Raw genomic sequence first — 11,344 nt, 5'->3', positions numbered from 1 at the left:
TTATTTGAGTGAGCAAGGAACCAATCATCAAGTTTTAGAGTATCTCTTAACTGTGCAGTCAAATCATTTGATAAATCAACCTCCTTCTTTTTCTGGGCACTGGTAACCACTGGAGCTGTCAACTGTTTGGTTGGGACAATCGGCCATACCACTTCTTGGCGCTATTATATTGAGGTAATCTAGATAAAGCATCCGCCATGACGTTCTTCCCCCCTGGAATGTACTTCAATGAAAAATTAAAGCGCTTAAAGTACTGCGTCCAGCGAACTTGCTTGGGAGACGGCTTCTGAGGCGTTTTCAAAGCTTCCAAATTTTTATGATCCACACCTCAAATGGGTGTTTTGCCCCTTCTAAGAATTGCCTCTAGGTTAACAGAGCCCAACGAACTGCAAAAGCTTCTTTTTCCCAGATGGCCCATCTTCTTTCGGTTTCGGGAAGTATATGCACACGGTTGCAGAGTCCCCATCTCGTTTGCTTGTAGTAACACCGCCCTGACTGCTACATCACTCGCATCGGCTTGGATTACAAAAGGAGCGTCCATGTCTGGGTGCTTGAGTACTGGTTCAGCAGCAAACAGTCGTTTCAGCTTCTCAAAAGTGGCTTGACATTCCATGGATCACTCAGGGGTTTACTAGGCTTCGGTTTCACCTCCCCTTTGGTTTTTAGGAGATTTGTGATAGGCATTGCAATCTTCGCAAAAGCAGGGATAAATTGACGGTAAAAATAGCAAATCCCAAGAAACTTTGAAGTTGTTTCCTGGTGCGGGGAGGGGCCCATTCCAAAATGGCACAAACCTTCCCCGGATCCATTTCTATGCCATCATGTGAGATGCAATAACCTAAATAGTCAATTTTTTCCTGGTGGAATTCACACTTGAACAACTTTGCATACAGCTCAGCAGCTCAAAATTTTTCCAGAACTGACCGCACTAGTTTCATATGTTCATCACGAGTCTCCGTGTAGATAAGAATATCATCAAGATAAACCAACACCCCTTTGTATAGATGTTCCTGTAACACCTGATTGATCATTTGCATGAATACTGCAGGGGCCCCCTGTAGGCCAAATGGAAGAACGTTGAATTGGAAACAACCCATTGGGCAGTTAAAAGCAGTTTTCCATTCATCCCCTTCCTTAATTCGGACCCAGTAGTATGCTTCTCTCAAGTCGAGTTTTGTAAAAAAAATTCCCTTTGGCCAAGTGGGCCAACATATCTTTCATCAAGGGGAGGGGGTACACGTTCTCCATTGAAATAGCGTTCAGGTTTCTATAGTCAATACATAAACTAAGGGAGCCATCTTTCTTTTCACAGAACAAGATTGGGGCTGCTACCCGGGGTCTAGCGGGTTGGATGAAACCACGTTCCAAATTCTTATCAATAAATGACCGCAGCTCTTCTAGCTCCTGCAGTGTCATCAAATACAGTTTCAGTTTTGGGAGTTTCACCCCGGGTAGAATTTCAATACTGCAATTTGTTGAACGATGGGGGGGGAGCTCATCCAAGGCCTTTTCACTGAATACCTCCTTTAAGTCCTGATATTCCTCCGGAATTTTCTCCTCCCCCTTCAGGTTTTCCGTGCCAGTGGAGGCCACTTCAGTGGGATTCTTGAGTTTCGGTTGAGATTGCCCCTCCCCTTCTGGGCGCTGGTCAGTATGTATGCACAATGACCCTCTCCTCCAATCAATGTGGGGGTTCCATTTCCGGAGCCAGGGCAACCCCAGTATTAGGGGCCGCTCCATCCCAGGAGCCACAATAAAACACAAAGTCTCTCTATGCTTCCCCTGCTTCCTCTAGAAGCAGAGAATCTTGTCCACCAGTCGCTCCCAGGTCTTCTTGGTCACTGGCTGGATTTGACATTGTGTTCAGATCCCCTCAGAAGAAAATTTATTATTTCTCTGGGTGGGCTGGTAATGTGGAGATTCAGAATAATGTCAGCTGGTGCTCCATTCAAAATCCAAGAAAGAAATACTTAGACTCTTTTAATCAGAGAAAAGATACCTTTTACTGGAAATCAAGTGGTAGCAACAAAATAATTCTGAATCTGAGAAAATGGGCGCGTAAATCACATATCCAAATAATGGCAACATTCCCACCCCCAATAGTTCAATTGGATGAGGCTTCTGTCCGTTGACCTTGACATAGTTTGATAAAGGGTTGCAGCTGCGCATAGCATAGGATAGAAACCTAAGCAAGAATGTACCCCCCCCCCCAGCTTATACAGTTCTGGTTTGTAACACCTCCAACTCACTTCCCATAATCATTCCCCCCTCCTCCCCCTGTTACTTATGACAGCCGAAAGAAGCAAAGCAAAGGGAGAAAAATCTTGAAGGCTGACATTAACCATATCCTAATTCTTACTTATTTTGCAACTTCCATTTAACTCTTATCATTAAATGATATCATAGCTATGTGTCTATGCCTGTGTGCGTTATGTATGTAACCCCTAACTAATCCTACGTACAGTTGTTTTCCCCTTTGTTTTATAAATATAATTGCTTAACCTAATTGATCCTTTACATTTAGCCACCTTGAAGTTAGTTGTCCCCTAATGCTGACTGGCATTCAAATATTATCAGCTTAACAGTACTGCAACTCTGAACTAGCCGAGTTCACTCTGAGTTGGCTTTGCATAGTCCTTAGTTGTGTTGGCAGGTGACTGGGCAAAAGAAAAGTGTATGGCTAGGTATAGATGCAGACTGGAAGAGGCTCTAGTTCCATTTAGTAGACGTGGAACAAGCTATACTTCAGTGGTGGTATTCAAATTTTTTTACTACAGGTTCTGTGGGTGGGACGGGGCTTGGTGGGCATGGCTTGGTGGGCGTGCCAAGGGAAGGATACTGTAAAATCCCCATTTCCAGTCCACTTCAGGGGAAAGATATACTGCAAAATCTCCATTTCCACCCCACCCCAGGGGAAGGATACTGTTAAAAACCCCACTTCCTCCCACCCCACTAACCTGCTTTCCAGCTCCATTCTCCTGTGCAGAGCAACAAAAGAAGACCCCGCCGATCAGCTAGGACTTCGATCAGCTGGAACTCAGGAGGCACTGAATAGATGGGAGAAGGGCCAACCAAAGGTGGTATTTACCGGTTCTCTGAACTACTCAAAATTTCTGCTACTGGTTCTTCAAAACCTGTCAGAACTGGCTGAGTACCACCTCTGCTCTGCTTCCCTTTTCAACTCTTCCACTCTGAGTTTGTTGGAATTCATTCCTGCTCTTCCATCCTTGCCAGTTGCACTTTATCCCAGCCTGTGCTCCCTTCTCTTGCCTGCAACTTATTCCTCAGTTGCTCTCCCACACTCTTTCTAACAAACATCCACACTAAAGTGTTTTCCTTTTCTAAGCCGAGTGCCAGATATGGACCAGTGCTCCTCAAAGTTCCATGGTGACTGCCAGATTGTCCATCTTTGGGGTTTATTCTCTATAAATCTACACTTCTAGCTTTCTTTATAGCAAGAAAGATTTGGTCTGCAGGATCAACAACAAAGAAAATTGGTAGGCAGGTCTCACATGTTGGCTAAATGTAGCTTGCAGTTGAAAAGAAATTCTCCCTGGCATTAAGCTCAGGAAAGAGGAGCTCAGGAAATAGCAAATGTGCTTTATGGCAGGGGTCCCCAACCACCGGTCCGTGGACTGGTACCGGTCCGTGGAACAAATCCTACCGGGCCGCTGGTTTGCTGGGCGCCGCCATCTTGTTTTGATGAAAAAGTGCTTCCGGTGAGCTTTTCCGGGTAGAAAGCTCACCGGAAGCACTTTTTCATCAAAACAAGATGGCGGCGCCCAGCTGATGCCGGTACTGGGCCGCGGCGCCCAGCTGATGCCGGTACCGGACCGCGGCATAAAAAAGGTTGGGGACCACTGCTTTATGGAACTCTCTGGGTGGTTTATGCTATCAGCATTTTGCCCTCAACAATCTGGGTCCTTATTTTAGCAACCTTGGAAGAATGGGTGGTTGAGTCAACCTTGAGCCTGATCAGGACCAAACTCCAGGTTCTGAGCAGAGTTTTCCTGCAGTACTGCCCACAGCCTGGAGTGGCCACCACTGCGTCATGGGGTTCCTGGATAAAAGCAGGACAATTACATTGCTAAAAAAAAAAAAAAGACAATATGTGAGCAATGAACTTTGCAATATCAAAAAATATTTTCAAATAGATTTAGACAAGCAATCATTTTTAATACAAAATGGGACTTTCCTCAGCTCTGTATATGCATCCGCTCACAAAAATATCACTAATTCTTCCTTTTAAGTTTGAACAGGAAGATTCAAATTAGCAAATTATTTCACCCGGCAGCTTCCACTCAGGTTGTTTTACCTATTTTTACAAGTGATGGAATCAGAGGATGGGAAACACTAAGAAAGTTACCAAGTGCTGGGAATGCTTGCAGAAATTAAGGTATCTATTGGGGGCCTCTTTCCTGAGCTTAATGCCAGGGAGAGTTTCTTTTCAACTGCAAGCTACATTTAGCCAACATGTGAGACCTGCCTACCAATTTTCTTTGTTGTTGATCCTGCAGACCAAATCTTTCTTGCTATAAAGAAAGCTAGAAGTGTAGATTTATAGAGAATAAACCCCAAAGATATCAAATAGGAAATATTTGGTAGCCAAAATGTTCTGCTGATGAGTAGCAATAACTGATAATACTAGCCTGTTAAAAGAGATTTGTTTTTAAAAATATTTTTATTTGTTTTTAATATGAATTATTTTGTATTTTTATTGCCCTGCGCCACCAGGAATTCTAGTGGAATAAAAACAAGAAAAATAAGGATGTAAGAAGACTATGCTTTGAAAGATATTCTAATATAAATTAAATGTACAGAAATGATTAATGAAAAAAAGCATACATTTTAAATAATCATATTATAGAAAAATGATATACAAATTCAGTGTCTGGATTGGTTAATAGCTTTTCCTCTGGGCATGAAGACAAGACAAAGGATAGTTAGAGAGTGTGGATGCTTGCTTCTTTACTGCACAGTAATAGACATCTCTTATGCAAATATATTTCTCTTAAATCTGTCACTGTCTTGTTAAAATGCAAGAACCAGCCATGAAAATTGGGTGGTTGGAAAGGTCATCCTGGGGTCCTTTTTAATTTTATTTTATGAGTGACTCTGCCAAAGCCAAACTCTGATCTAAACAGGAATGCAGTTTAGGGAGTGAAGAAACAAATCAGGAAGCATCATATTTTTTAAAAAAATAATGTTATTGAAAAGAAATACAGAGCAAACTATATAAGGAAACAAAATAAAAATAATAAAAAATATCACATTAATTATCAATTCATGTTATCAAAACTGTAGAGGTATATAGAAAGAATCTTAAAGGAAGAAGAGCTCTACTAAGCCCAGAAAAACAGGAAGCAGTAAGAAAGAAATTCAGGATTGTCCACCTTCATTCCTTTTGGTATAATAAGGTACAGATGCTGTTATTCCACCCTACAATAAAGTAGAGTTCCAGGAATCTTTATGGCATCTATTTCCTAGAGCTAGTCAATCCTGAATGGCTGACACAACTTTAAAAATAAAAGAACTGAAGATGGTGTTTGATTTCGTTGTATGAGGTGCGATGACAATAAACTAAAACCAAAAGTCAAATAGAATTGTCCCTAAAAGTCAACATACTGTTAGATTAAGCTCTAAGAATATATTTCTTCTCTGCTATCATGAGTAATTACTAAGGACCAGGTTTTTTGTGGATAAGTCTCACAGTAAAGAAGATGCTTTAGGGTGTAAAGCTTTCTATGGTATTCCCAAAGGTGCTTTTTCAAGAGGCAATTGGACTTCCTTGTTTTTCTTTGAAGACTCATCCCCTTTGAAGACTCACCCCCAACAGCCTGCGCCCTTCAACAGTGAAGAGACACAGGGCAGAAAACATCCTGCAGGCAATAATGCTCTACACACATTTGCACTATTCAGGTTACCCTGAGACTGCAGATAAACCTCCAAGTGGCCTCAATGACTCTCCAAAAGAATACAAATGGCCTGCAAGGAATATAAATCCTTCCATTCCCCACCATCCAGTCAGAGCTGAAGAAGCTTCTTAGATAAGAAATGAAACATCTTCAAAGAAAAACAAGAAAGTCTACTTGTCTCTTGAAAACACCTTTGGGACAATCATGACCTGGATGTCTGAGAATCTCCACAGACATTTAGCTATGCACTCTGGGATGAACATCCTTCAAATGGTACAGGAGTGTGAACAGATTTCCAGAAAAATTGCAGACTACAAGAACCATTTGCGCTTCAGTTTGAGATGCAGACAACAGTCTCATCCCCAGCAGCTTGTGCCTATCTTCAACAGTGAAGGGATACACACAGAAAACATCCTGCAGCCAAGAAGGCTGCACACATATGCACTACTCAGGTGACACTGAGGACACAGATAAACTTCCAAGTGGCCTCAACAACTCTCTACAAGAATGCAAATGACCAGTTATCTGCAAGGAATATTAATCCTTCCATTCTTCACCATCCAGTCAGAGCTGAAGAAACTTCTTGGATAAGTGAAACATCTTCAAAGAAAAATGAGAAAGTCCAGTTGAAAAAGCACCTTTGGCTTGCTAGTTCCTTCTTCCTTGAACAGAGAAAAGTCACTTGGCCAAAGTCACCAGTTGGCTTTGAAGCTAAGGCAGATGTGGAGCTCAACCTTCCGGTCTCTAGACTGAGGCCTTCAACATTATATTACACCCTATGAGCTTTTATGGACAAAGAAGGGAAGTATTAAAAACTGGATGTCAAATATAATAGGTATACAACTGCAAAACCCAAGACCTTTGCCTCTTGCTTTCCGTTTCCTAGAAAGACTGGCTGGCTGATGAATTATCTTTTTGACCATGATCTACTGACAATACAAAATTGATATAAATTGCCTAAATATATCACACATATACATTTAGTAGCAATGTATTAAAGTGTACATAACAATTTAGCTGGGTTTCCAAGATATTATGAAATCAACATCAACAGGAAACTGTCATTTATTTTTTTTGATTAGTACAAAAGGTAACCTTTTCAAAAAAATGGTGATTTATACTTTTCTCAGTCCAAGAAAGAGCAGGGGTGGGTGGGCAGAGCCAAATGCTCACCGGAACTTCCGATTCTCCTGAACCAGTCCAAACCAGTAGAATTCGACCCCTGGCCTTACTCAACAAATGATTTACAGAAATCCACTTAAAGTAATTTATCTTGTTTTCCATAGAGTTGTTCAGTGTATTGAGAGTTCAGTGTCAATTTCTTGAAGGCTTATAAGAAGAAAAAGAGCTCAGGATTCTGTCTGTAATTTGTCAAGTGGTTTTGACGTTGGATTATCAGAGTGACAAATTCTTCCAAATGTTCCTCTTTACTGGAGGTTAGGGAGCATATTGTGGAATGTGATTGTGGTTGAATTATAGATCTATTGAATGTCTACCTAAAACAAATACAGTAACAGCAAAGGCTGTTGAGAATAATGGAAATTATGTCCACGTAGATCAGAAGAGACAATGACTTCTTGCTGCTTTCAACATATATAAAAATCAAAGTTCCAAAAAAAAATTCCAAGTCTTTTTCCATTAAATCCAAAATAAAAGTCTCTGGTTTCATCATTAGCTTCACTTTAAGAATTTTGCTAGCCTTGAATTTTGGATCTTCCAAGGTAAGGGATTGCCTCCCCTTCAACTGCTCCAGCTGTTTATTCTCCCAATCTCTGCCTTTTGGTCATCCTGAACCCTTCCTAGTAGGGAAGCAAGCAGTGCCAGAACTGCATAGCTCTAGGGTTGCTTGTCACATTGAAGCTCTGGAATTGCAAGAAATCACTGAGCCACAGGGCAATACAAAAGCTGCAGCCATCCCTGGCAGCCTCAGCTATCCCAGCTCAGCAGCATAGCACCAATGGGCTTCTTGATGCGCCACAGCTCTGGGGATACAAGAAGCATCTGAGGTGTGATTAATTTTAGGAATAGCTTTCACAAGAGGTTGGAAAGAAGCTCAGCATGTGACAGCTGGTAGTTTCCTACCTTGAATCTGCAAGTAGAGTTCTTTGTTAAATGTAATGTAATTACAAGTAAGAACGAGCACAATTAAAATAGCAATCTTTTCTTGGATTCAGTGGATTCCTTTTTGTGGAGGAATTCATGGGAAGCCTGGATGTCATTCTACTGTGGAATATTTTCAAAAAAAAACCCAATGTAATAGTGTAAAAAATAGCAGTATTTGGGTCAAATTAATATTGTCAATTTTGAGATTCAGTTTTTATCACAATAAGTCATTAGCATTTTTAATTTGTTAGGGTAAATCTATTTTATTTATTTTATTTATTTATTTATTTGATTTGCCAATTGTTTACAAGATAATAAGTATAAGTGTATACATAGTTGTGAATACATGAAATGGGTACATATAAGAAAAATAAAAGAAGAATAAGAGAAACAATAGGACAGGGACGGTAGGCACGTTGGTGCGCTTATGCACGCCCCCTACAGACCTCTTAGGAAAGGGGTGAGGTCAATAGTAGACAGTCTAAGGTTAAAGTTTTGGGGTTTGGGAAAGAAACTACAGAGTCGGGTAGAGTATTCCAGACATTGACCACTCTATTGCTGAAGTCGTATTTCCTGCAATCAAGTTTGGTGCGGTTAACTTTGAGTTTGTATCTATTGTGTGCTCTTGTGTTGTTATGGTTGAAGCTGAAGTATTCATTGACAGGTAGGACATTGCAATGTATGATTTTATATACCATGCTTAAATCAGACCGAAGACGGCGTAATTCAAGGTTTTCTAGTTCTAGAATTTCAAGTCTGGTGGCATAAGGTATTCTACAACGAGTAGAGGAGTGGAGAACTCTTCTTGTGAAATATTTCTGGACTTTCTCAATTGTGCTAATATCAGATACGTAATGTGGGTTCCAGACTGATGAACTGTATTCGAGTATTGGTCTAGCAAATGTTTTGTATGCTCTGGTTAGTAGTGTGATATTACCAGAGAAAAAGCTACATAGGATTATTAATTATTAATATATTATTAATATATTACTATATTTCCAGAATAGATGAAAAGGAGGACAAGACTGGAAACTACCTTTCTCTGTTTTAATAAGTAGAAGATTGTTCTAGAGATGAAAATAAGTTTTCCAGGTACAATATAATAAGTGAAAAGTGAAAGCCTTTTTGCAGAACTGTAAAATAATGGAAACGAATTAGTTATATCTTTATATTATTTTATATTTGTGAGGAATACAATTTCCTGGCTCTGCATATATAACAGGGAAGTGTTTTATACCAGATTATAATTACTTCAAGAGAAAAATCTGGGAGCATTATCAGATTCAGTATTAATCCCCTGTGGTCCTCTTACATAAAGTATCTAGGAATATGCTCTGTACAGAAATTTTGCCCAAACAGCCATTTCTTGAGCACCTTAAGAATAAAATTTCTAAATGCATCCTTTACCTTTCCAAGTTTAGCCTAATTTTAAATATTCTTAAAAGCAGGGGATAGTCATGAGGAGTTCCAGGAAGGGAAAATCCCGGATTGAAATGTCTATAAAAGCCAGGAAATTGCTTGTAATTTGTTAGAGCCGTAAGGAATTGCATTTCCTACTGTTTCTTTCCTCTCTATTTCTCACCCTTTGTGTGAAGCCTTGTCTTATCAGATTGTGAACTAGGATCAGAGATTCACTCTATTTTTAAGTTGTTGTAAGCTGCTTGGGAGATGATAATTGCCTGAAAAGAAGGAGAAGAATTAATATAATACTGTAGCAGTGATGATGGCAGCTTCTTGAAAGGAAGCAGAGAAGTGAAGCAGGAGGGAACAAGATTCTAGTCATTTGGGGCCCAGATAGCTACATGTAACAGATAGCTTGTAGATTCCCATCAATAATCAGTTGGGTTTGCTTCAGTGATCCGGAAAAGCAATGGGAAGAGATATTGGAATGGCATAAATAATGGTGTAGTATTGCAACCAAACCCCACCACTTTCCTACACGTATCACAATGTTGCATGCACACCTGAAGGGGGCAGAATGTTACAATATCAGTTTTATCATTCTGACAAAAGCAGTGAACTGTTAGTTCATTTCCTTAATTGCATGTTTATTGCCATACTTTAAGTGGGATTTGAAGGCAAATGTCCGTGAAACAGAAAGAAAGAAATTCTACCAACAGCCTCATGCACAAAAACAAGTAGTGGAAAAGGAAAGGAAAAAGAAAGGAAGTCAGTGCGCCTCTGGAGAGTAAGAGGATGGCAAGATACACAACTTTATTGGTTTCAGATACAAGGAATTTAACAAAGTAGCGTGTGGGATCTATACTTTACCTAGCGTGAAATTCCTCACCTCAGAAAATATCCAACAATCTTTTGCAAGTCAACAAGCTCTTCCCAAGCTAGACTTCTTTTGTGGTACAACAGAACCTCCCAGGATAATTGGGATATTTTTCCTATCTGTGAACAGACATTGCGTTGAACATTTTTCTTTTGCCTTTTTTATTCTAACTGAAAAACTTACATCTAAATAGGAAAGGAATTTTTATTCACAAATTCTGCTTTTTTTGTAATATTGTTTCAACTTGCTTGTTAATTTCTAACCTGGTGTATTCTCATTCTCTCTCTCTCTCTCTCTCTCTCCCTTCTCTTTCTCCCTCCCTCTCTCCCTCTCCCTCTCTTCCCCTCCCACCCTTCTTTCCCCCCTTTCTCCATACACACACTTTTACCTCTTGACCAATGGGGGCAAAAGAAACCTTTATGTGAATTATTTTGTTACTACTTGCAATTTTACATGCTTTCAAACTGCTCGGTTGGCAGAAGCTGGACAAGTAACGGGAGCTCACTCCGTTACGCGGTGCCAGGGATTCGAACTGCCAAACTGCCAACCTTTCTGATCGACAAGCTCAGCGTCTTAGCTACTGAGTCACCAAGTCCCTACTTTCTTAATAAACATAAATTGATATCATTTATCATCATGTTATGTAATCATATAAATCCCTTCTCCATATCTATCTCCATAAGGTACTGTTCGTTATATTGCATTTTCATGGCAGATGATAAGATTGTTTTGATGACATTTAGACTAGTGCAAGACTCCAATGGGAACAGTGCTGTACAAATACTAACCACAATATTCTAAAATATAGAAGTGCAAGACTTTGAAAATGAGCACGAACCCTCATAAAATGTATAACTAACTTTGCTCACTATGTAAGCTATCTACTGTGTTATAGTGTTCTCTGAACTGTGCAGAATCATAACAACCAGTTCTATAGAACCGGTCCGAACTGGTAGAATCCCACCCCTGCATTCAGGATTGAACCTTCTGAAAAAGCAAAGAAAATGCATAGGGAATAATGAGAAGCCAACAGTTCTTCAGAGGAAAA

The sequence above is a fragment of the Notechis scutatus genome, chromosome 3 (assembly GCF_049901735.1).
Source record: "Notechis scutatus isolate UNSWTSFEM ecotype Mainland chromosome 3, rNotScu1.2, whole genome shotgun sequence".
Taxonomy (NCBI): Eukaryota; Metazoa; Chordata; class Lepidosauria; order Squamata; family Elapidae; genus Notechis; species Notechis scutatus.
This window is presented reverse-complemented; position numbering follows the sequence as displayed.